Below are 6383 nucleotides of genomic sequence, written 5' to 3'. Positions count from 1 at the left end.
CATACTTCATATCTTTTTCTCTTCCCAAGTTGATGTGCTTGTGTGACAATGTGGAACTATGGGTCTTAGCATTGATAGTTCCTGCTAAGCAATTTTGCAGGTCATACAATTTATCTAATGATACCACACCCTTGGGGATGATGTTTCCTTTGCTTGCATAGGATTGTTCCTGTAATGTCTTGTTCTTCTCGTCCTCATCGATATTTGCATCTTTCAACACAACAGAATTCACCATGAAGCATAGTTTTTTTCGGTCATCATCAAAAACATGTAAATTAGTGATATTGTCAAGGACAGAAGGATTATAAAGAATTTCAATAGAAAAAATGTCCCTCAATAGTGACAACGTAGCAACAACATTTTCTAATGCATCTATAGTTGCGTTATGCATTCTTGGAACATAAATAATATTGAAATCTTGGAAATGTGAAATAAGACGACATACCTCATGTTGGTAACTTCTAAGATGAGGTGACAAACAATGTATGGTGTTACATACCTATTCCACAACAATGTTTGAGTCACATACCGCTTTCAGGATAACAACATTGAGGGCAATGGCCTTTTTTAAACCCAAAATGAGTGCTTCATACTTTGCAGTGTTGCTCATGCACTTAAATTCTAGGTAGTTAGAGATCCAATGCTTTCTCTGTAGCGAGTCTATTAAAATGCAACCAACTCTAGATCCCTCTTGCGTTGTCGAAGCATCGAAGTACAAAGTCAAAATATCATATGTACAGGGACTGGGAACTACACTAGTATGACTAAAACTACTAACAACTATACAAATTTCATTATCACCACTTGTACAAGGAAGGAGATCCAACTATGTACCTAGTGGAACTACGGATGGCTGTGCAAGATAACACCCCGGTCAAGTTTCAAGGAAGAAATTGCCAAAAAGTAATTTTGTGAATGCCATTTGTTCATTATATCTGTTCAAGGGAGTGATAGTCTAGTTCATATATCTCACTAATTCTACCCAGATTTGATTATTTCTGCCCTTATACAAAAACCATCGATGCGACCAGTGTGTGGTAAAGTACCATTGTAGCTTGCTAGGATAGTTTCTGCTCAACAACACTCTGTATGCTACAGGAATGTCCATAATCACTATGTTGATACATTGATGGAACTATCTATCAAATGATAAGCAGATGATGACATCTCTAAGTTCACCAATTTCTTAGACATGAGCCATGTCCAGCTGAATAATCTATGCATTTGATTTGTCCCATTCAGTATTTATTTTCTTGGTAAAAGATAATGACATTACGTTCACCGATGCACGAGAATCAACCAAGAAATTGTGTACATTGAAATTAAATATTTTGAAAGTTAACAAGAAAGGTGGGTTAAGTGTATTCGCATCCATCATTAATGCATTAAGAAAAAATTCGAGAGAACCAAAAGACTTAGTAGATCCCTTGTTTGAAGAGGTAGTGTTACCTATAGAATTCTCCCCAAGTGCCCACAAGAGGATGTCCCTTTGGCTTGTGATCTTTGTTAATTCAAACATTGGAATATTCACACAAACATTCTTCATGTCATCAACTATGTTGTAGTCCATAGAGAGGAGAATGGATGAAGTGTCTAGGGATGTGATCCAAGTGGCTCCGGAGACACACAAATGACAAAGAGGACTCAGGAAAGCTAAAAAATAGAATTGTTTGGATTATGTTCGAACAAGGACCAAAGCGCATATCTCATTGTCCTAATTGTGACTTAAGGAGACTGCAATTTTGACCTTTTCTAGCGGACAAAATCTAGCCAACCCCAGCCAGATTCCGGGAAAAATCGTGGCCTCGTTAAAAACAATCCTTCGGTCCAAAACTAAATTTCCAAAAATGCATAATTTGTTTTATACAAATATATATATATATATATATATATATATATATATATATATATATAAGGAGCGTGGTAGGCCACCAACCCCGCCACTGCAACACATACCATATATATTTATATATATCAAAATTTGGTCGAGGGGTGGGCCACGACCCTCGGCCCCTCCACACATCCCACGGATCTGAACAAACCACCATGAAAGGCGGGAGTTGGGAGTTGGGTGGTGGGTCGGCCCTTGGGGCGCAGACCCAACCACGTCTAAACAACAAGCACAAACCACTTAGTACAAATGCTTGCGGGAGGCAGGTATGGTGGGCGGGCTGCCCAATTCGGGCCCGACCCAACCAAAAATTTGATTTCAAACAAAAAAAATCATTTATAATTTATTAAACAAGGATTTTGTTATGCAAAAAGGAGGCAGGGTTTGACTGCCCAACCTCCTCCATATTAACCGGACTATTAACCAACTTCCCTACAATGACCTCCTTGAAGAATCTGTTGACGATTTTCTATTTAAAAGTAGTTTTTTGGTGCGCTTAGGAGGAAGACAGTGCACACAGTTCGAGGTAGAATTTTGCTGGAGGGGCGAAATCTCACTTTGTCAGAATTTGACAAATTTTATATGGTTTCAGCACTTCTCGAGGTCACGAATGCAATGGTGATGTCCATGTCTCCATCAAGGCTTGTCATTTTTCAGCCATTTTCAGTATGAGGGTGGAACCATGATTGCTGCAAAAATAGGGAGCAAACCATGATCCTTGCAATTTTCCTGAGGAGGTAATTTTTCTCCATGTCGGAATATTGTCAAGTTTACAGTCGTGTCTCATGGCTTTTCATAGGGATTACAATGGTGAAGTTAGATTCTCCTTTGGAGTTGTAGATTTCTAGTCCAGCCATGGAGCAGAATCTTTGAGGAATCTAGGGGGAATCTAAAACATTCCTTGAGCCCCAGATTCTCAACTTCTTAGAATTCAAAAATTGGATAGTCGATTTTGCACTATTCGATGTCACAAATCTGATGGTGCATTCAAATTTCTCATTCTCTCATTCTATTCTTCTTCCAATTTTCTAAGTTGAATACAAGTGTCAACATCCATGTGCAAGTAGTCATGCGATTGATTTTGTGAGGTCGATGGTCCGAACAGCTTCAGTAGTTTGACATCCACTTCTTCAGATGGCCCTTGGTTGTGAGGTATAAGTTGTGTTCATGTACTTCCTCTTCATGCATTGTGCTACACATATCCTTTTTGATGCTTGATGTGGGATCTTGTTTATTACTCGTTTTTATGATTCCTGCCTGATGTGACGCAAAATCGCCTATGTGATGTACTTTTTGTCATGATTCATCATGTTTGATTTTGAGATCCCTTTGTTGTATGTCGATGGGATACTCATGTGTCACCATGCATGTTTGTTTTGAGATCCCTTTTATGCCATGTTGGTGGGATGCTCATCGTGCATGAGTTTTGTGTCATACTGATGGGAGTCTTTTGACTGAGAGTTCCCGTAGTGGAACATCTCTTAAAGCCACTCCTACGTGAGGGAATTTTCCTTGTATGATTGTGACATCATCTCCTGTGTACATCATCACTATTGACAACACTTAATGCAGCAGCCTACACCATCTTGATACCAGGGCACAGAGACATAGTCCCTCCTGGACGAACTCCATTATCAACGACATATGTTTCTATGTTGTTGATGAATGTCTTGTTCATCTTCTTTACAGCATCCAGATGTATTCATTTATGTTCTTGTAAAAAAGAAATTTAATGCATCATTAAAGTAAAAGGTCTTAGAAGGGTCCTTTGTCACACACGGATCTGGATCAAGTGGTAACAAAGCAGTATTTGCCTTGATGTGAATTGCAGCGTGAAAAATGGAACGTGCAGCGACAGAGGAAGAAAAAGTGATGTATGAGACCATGCTCAACATTTCCAAAAGGGTAGAGATAATGTATGAAACTCTATAGAAAGAGATAGAGGAAAAGGAGCAATTGCAGCTTAAGTTGCAAGCCACAGAAGAGGCCCTGGAAGAACTGAAGCATAACAACAAGAATATTCAAACAGATAATGTTGAATTGAAGATGCGTCTACATGAAGAGAAAGAGGAGAAACATAGTTTCCTACAACAGCTGCAGGCAAAGGACGAGGCCTTGGAAAAGCTGCAGTGTGACCCATGTGAGGTAAAATGTAGTTCACTGAATTCATGTATGTGTCTTGATGATGATTTCGCTATTTTCGAAAATCATACCACAGGAATTGGCTCCAAACTATTGAATATAATGGGATATGAAGGAAAAGGCTTGGGCGTTAATGGCCAAGGCATTGTCAACCCCATCAAGGAAGAGGAATTACCCCGTCAAGCAGGACTTGGGTATGTCAGAAAAGAAGTGGGGGAATGCGCTGGGACAACTAGTGAACCACCAACAACAGATTATGAGCAGCCCTCATCAGTTCTTTACAAATCAACGAAGGAGGTAAAAGATGTTGATTTCCTTTCAGTTTTGTCGTCACATAATATGATTTCTATTAGAGATGTGGAGATCCCAATTATAGGGACAAACATGAGGCTCCTTACAAGGACAAGGCACGAGGAGGAAAAAGAACTTGTTGTTAATAACCAAGGCATAACTCCACCATTAGAGGTTTTGTAGAGACCTCAATTTGCAGGCTCAAGATACACCAAAGGAGAATGCTCGAAGGTGTCATATTCTTCCAAGACATTGTCAAAATGATCGAGGAAACAAAATGATGGGAACACATCCCCATCATCCCATGGAAGTTTCCATGGCAAGGAAAGAGCTGAGGCAAGCTATCATTGCCATAATTGCACCAGATATGGCAAAGAAAGATATAATCAGTTTTGATATTCGAATGTTCATTTTGATGATAATTATGTTTTTAATGATGAGCGTAAAACATGGCATTGAGAAACATGTACCTTTTGTGGATTACATAACCATACATTTTCTAAGTGTTGGAAAAGAATGGCAGCACACAAAAGGATGAGGTGTGAAAGACCCTCTCAACAATAGGTAAAGAAATTAGTTAAGCAAATCTGGAGGAAGAAGATGTATTACAGTCATTGCAACAGAAATGGCCATCAAAGAGCCACTTGTTGGAGGCTCCATCTAGAGCAATGCCTTAAAAACAAAGTGTCAGTGCATGAACCAGATGAGACAATTGTTCGACAACCAAAACGCCAGAAGGAGGCGACCCCTTCACCTTGATAAGTGAAAAATGGTTTCTAAATATGTTGTCTTGTCATGGTCATGCTTTTGTAAGTCATTTGTTGCATTTTAAAATGTAAAAGTGATGAGGTGTTTACCATCACTTGTTCAGCGACAATGATGTCTGGTCTTATATTGAGATGCAAGATAAACTATGAAAGTGATGTTGTGCTTCCATCACTTGTCAAAACAATAGTGTTTGGCCTTATCTTTGTAAATCATGTGTTGTAGTAATGATGTGTTTTCCATCACTTAGTGAAGCAAAAATGATGTGTTGACCTTGTTTTTGTAGTTGGGCTATTGCATCCATCTTGTTGTAAACTTGACCACCGAGTGTGTGTTATAAGCTCATGGCAAGTGTGGGACGTATGGGTCATTAGTTGGTCATGAAAGTCAAGCATGTAATTTGTGAAACAATGTACTACAGCTTGGAGAGGTTACAAGTGTCGGCTCATCGATTAAGGCTCTGAAGAACAAAGGTGAAGGAGATGGAAGTGAGACCTTTCAAGATGCTTGTGATGTAGAGAAGGTACAGAGAAGTTGCAAATTATTTTTCATGCTTTTGGAGGAGCAAAAGCTCCTCAGTGGGGAGGATTGATCTCGGTGGCTCCAGAGACACATAGGACAAAGAGGACTCAGGAAAGCTCAAAAATAAAAGTGATTGGATTATGCTCAAACGAAGACCAGAGCGTAGATCTCATCGTCCTGATCGGGGAGGTGTGAACAGCTTGTCAATCCGAGTCTGGATAAAGGATATAGAGGCAGTCAATGTTGGGTCGACTTTTTGCTGACTGGGCAAGCTTAAGGAGGCCGAAATTTCGACCTTTTCTAGTGGACGAAATCCAGTAAACTATGGCCAGATTCCGAGAAAAATCATGGCCTCGTTAAAAAGAATCCTTTGGTCCAAAAACAAATTTCCAAAAATGCATAATTTGTTTTATAGAACAAAAAAAAATATAAAAAAAGCGGGTGGCGGGCCACCAACCCCACCACCCCAACACATACCATATATATATCGAAATTTGGTGGAGGAGTGGGCCATGACCCCCGACCCCTCCCCACATCCTACGGATCTGAACAAACCACCATAAAAGGCGGGAGTTGGGAGTTGGGTGGTGGGATGGCGCTTGGGGCGTGGAACCAACCATACCCAAACAAAAGCGCCAACCACTTAGTATAAACACTGGCGGGAGGCAGGTACGGTGGGTGGGCCGCCCAAGGTGGGCCCGACTGAACCAAAAATTTGATTTAAAAAAAAAAAAAAAATTATAATGTATTAAACAAGGATTTTGTTATGCAA

The sequence above is a fragment of the Pinus tabuliformis genome, chromosome 8 (assembly GCF_031772625.1).
Source record: "Pinus tabuliformis cultivar Carrire ecotype Pingquan chromosome 8, CPIR1, whole genome shotgun sequence".
Classification (NCBI taxonomy): domain Eukaryota; kingdom Viridiplantae; phylum Streptophyta; class Pinopsida; order Pinales; family Pinaceae; genus Pinus; species Pinus tabuliformis.
This window is presented reverse-complemented; position numbering follows the sequence as displayed.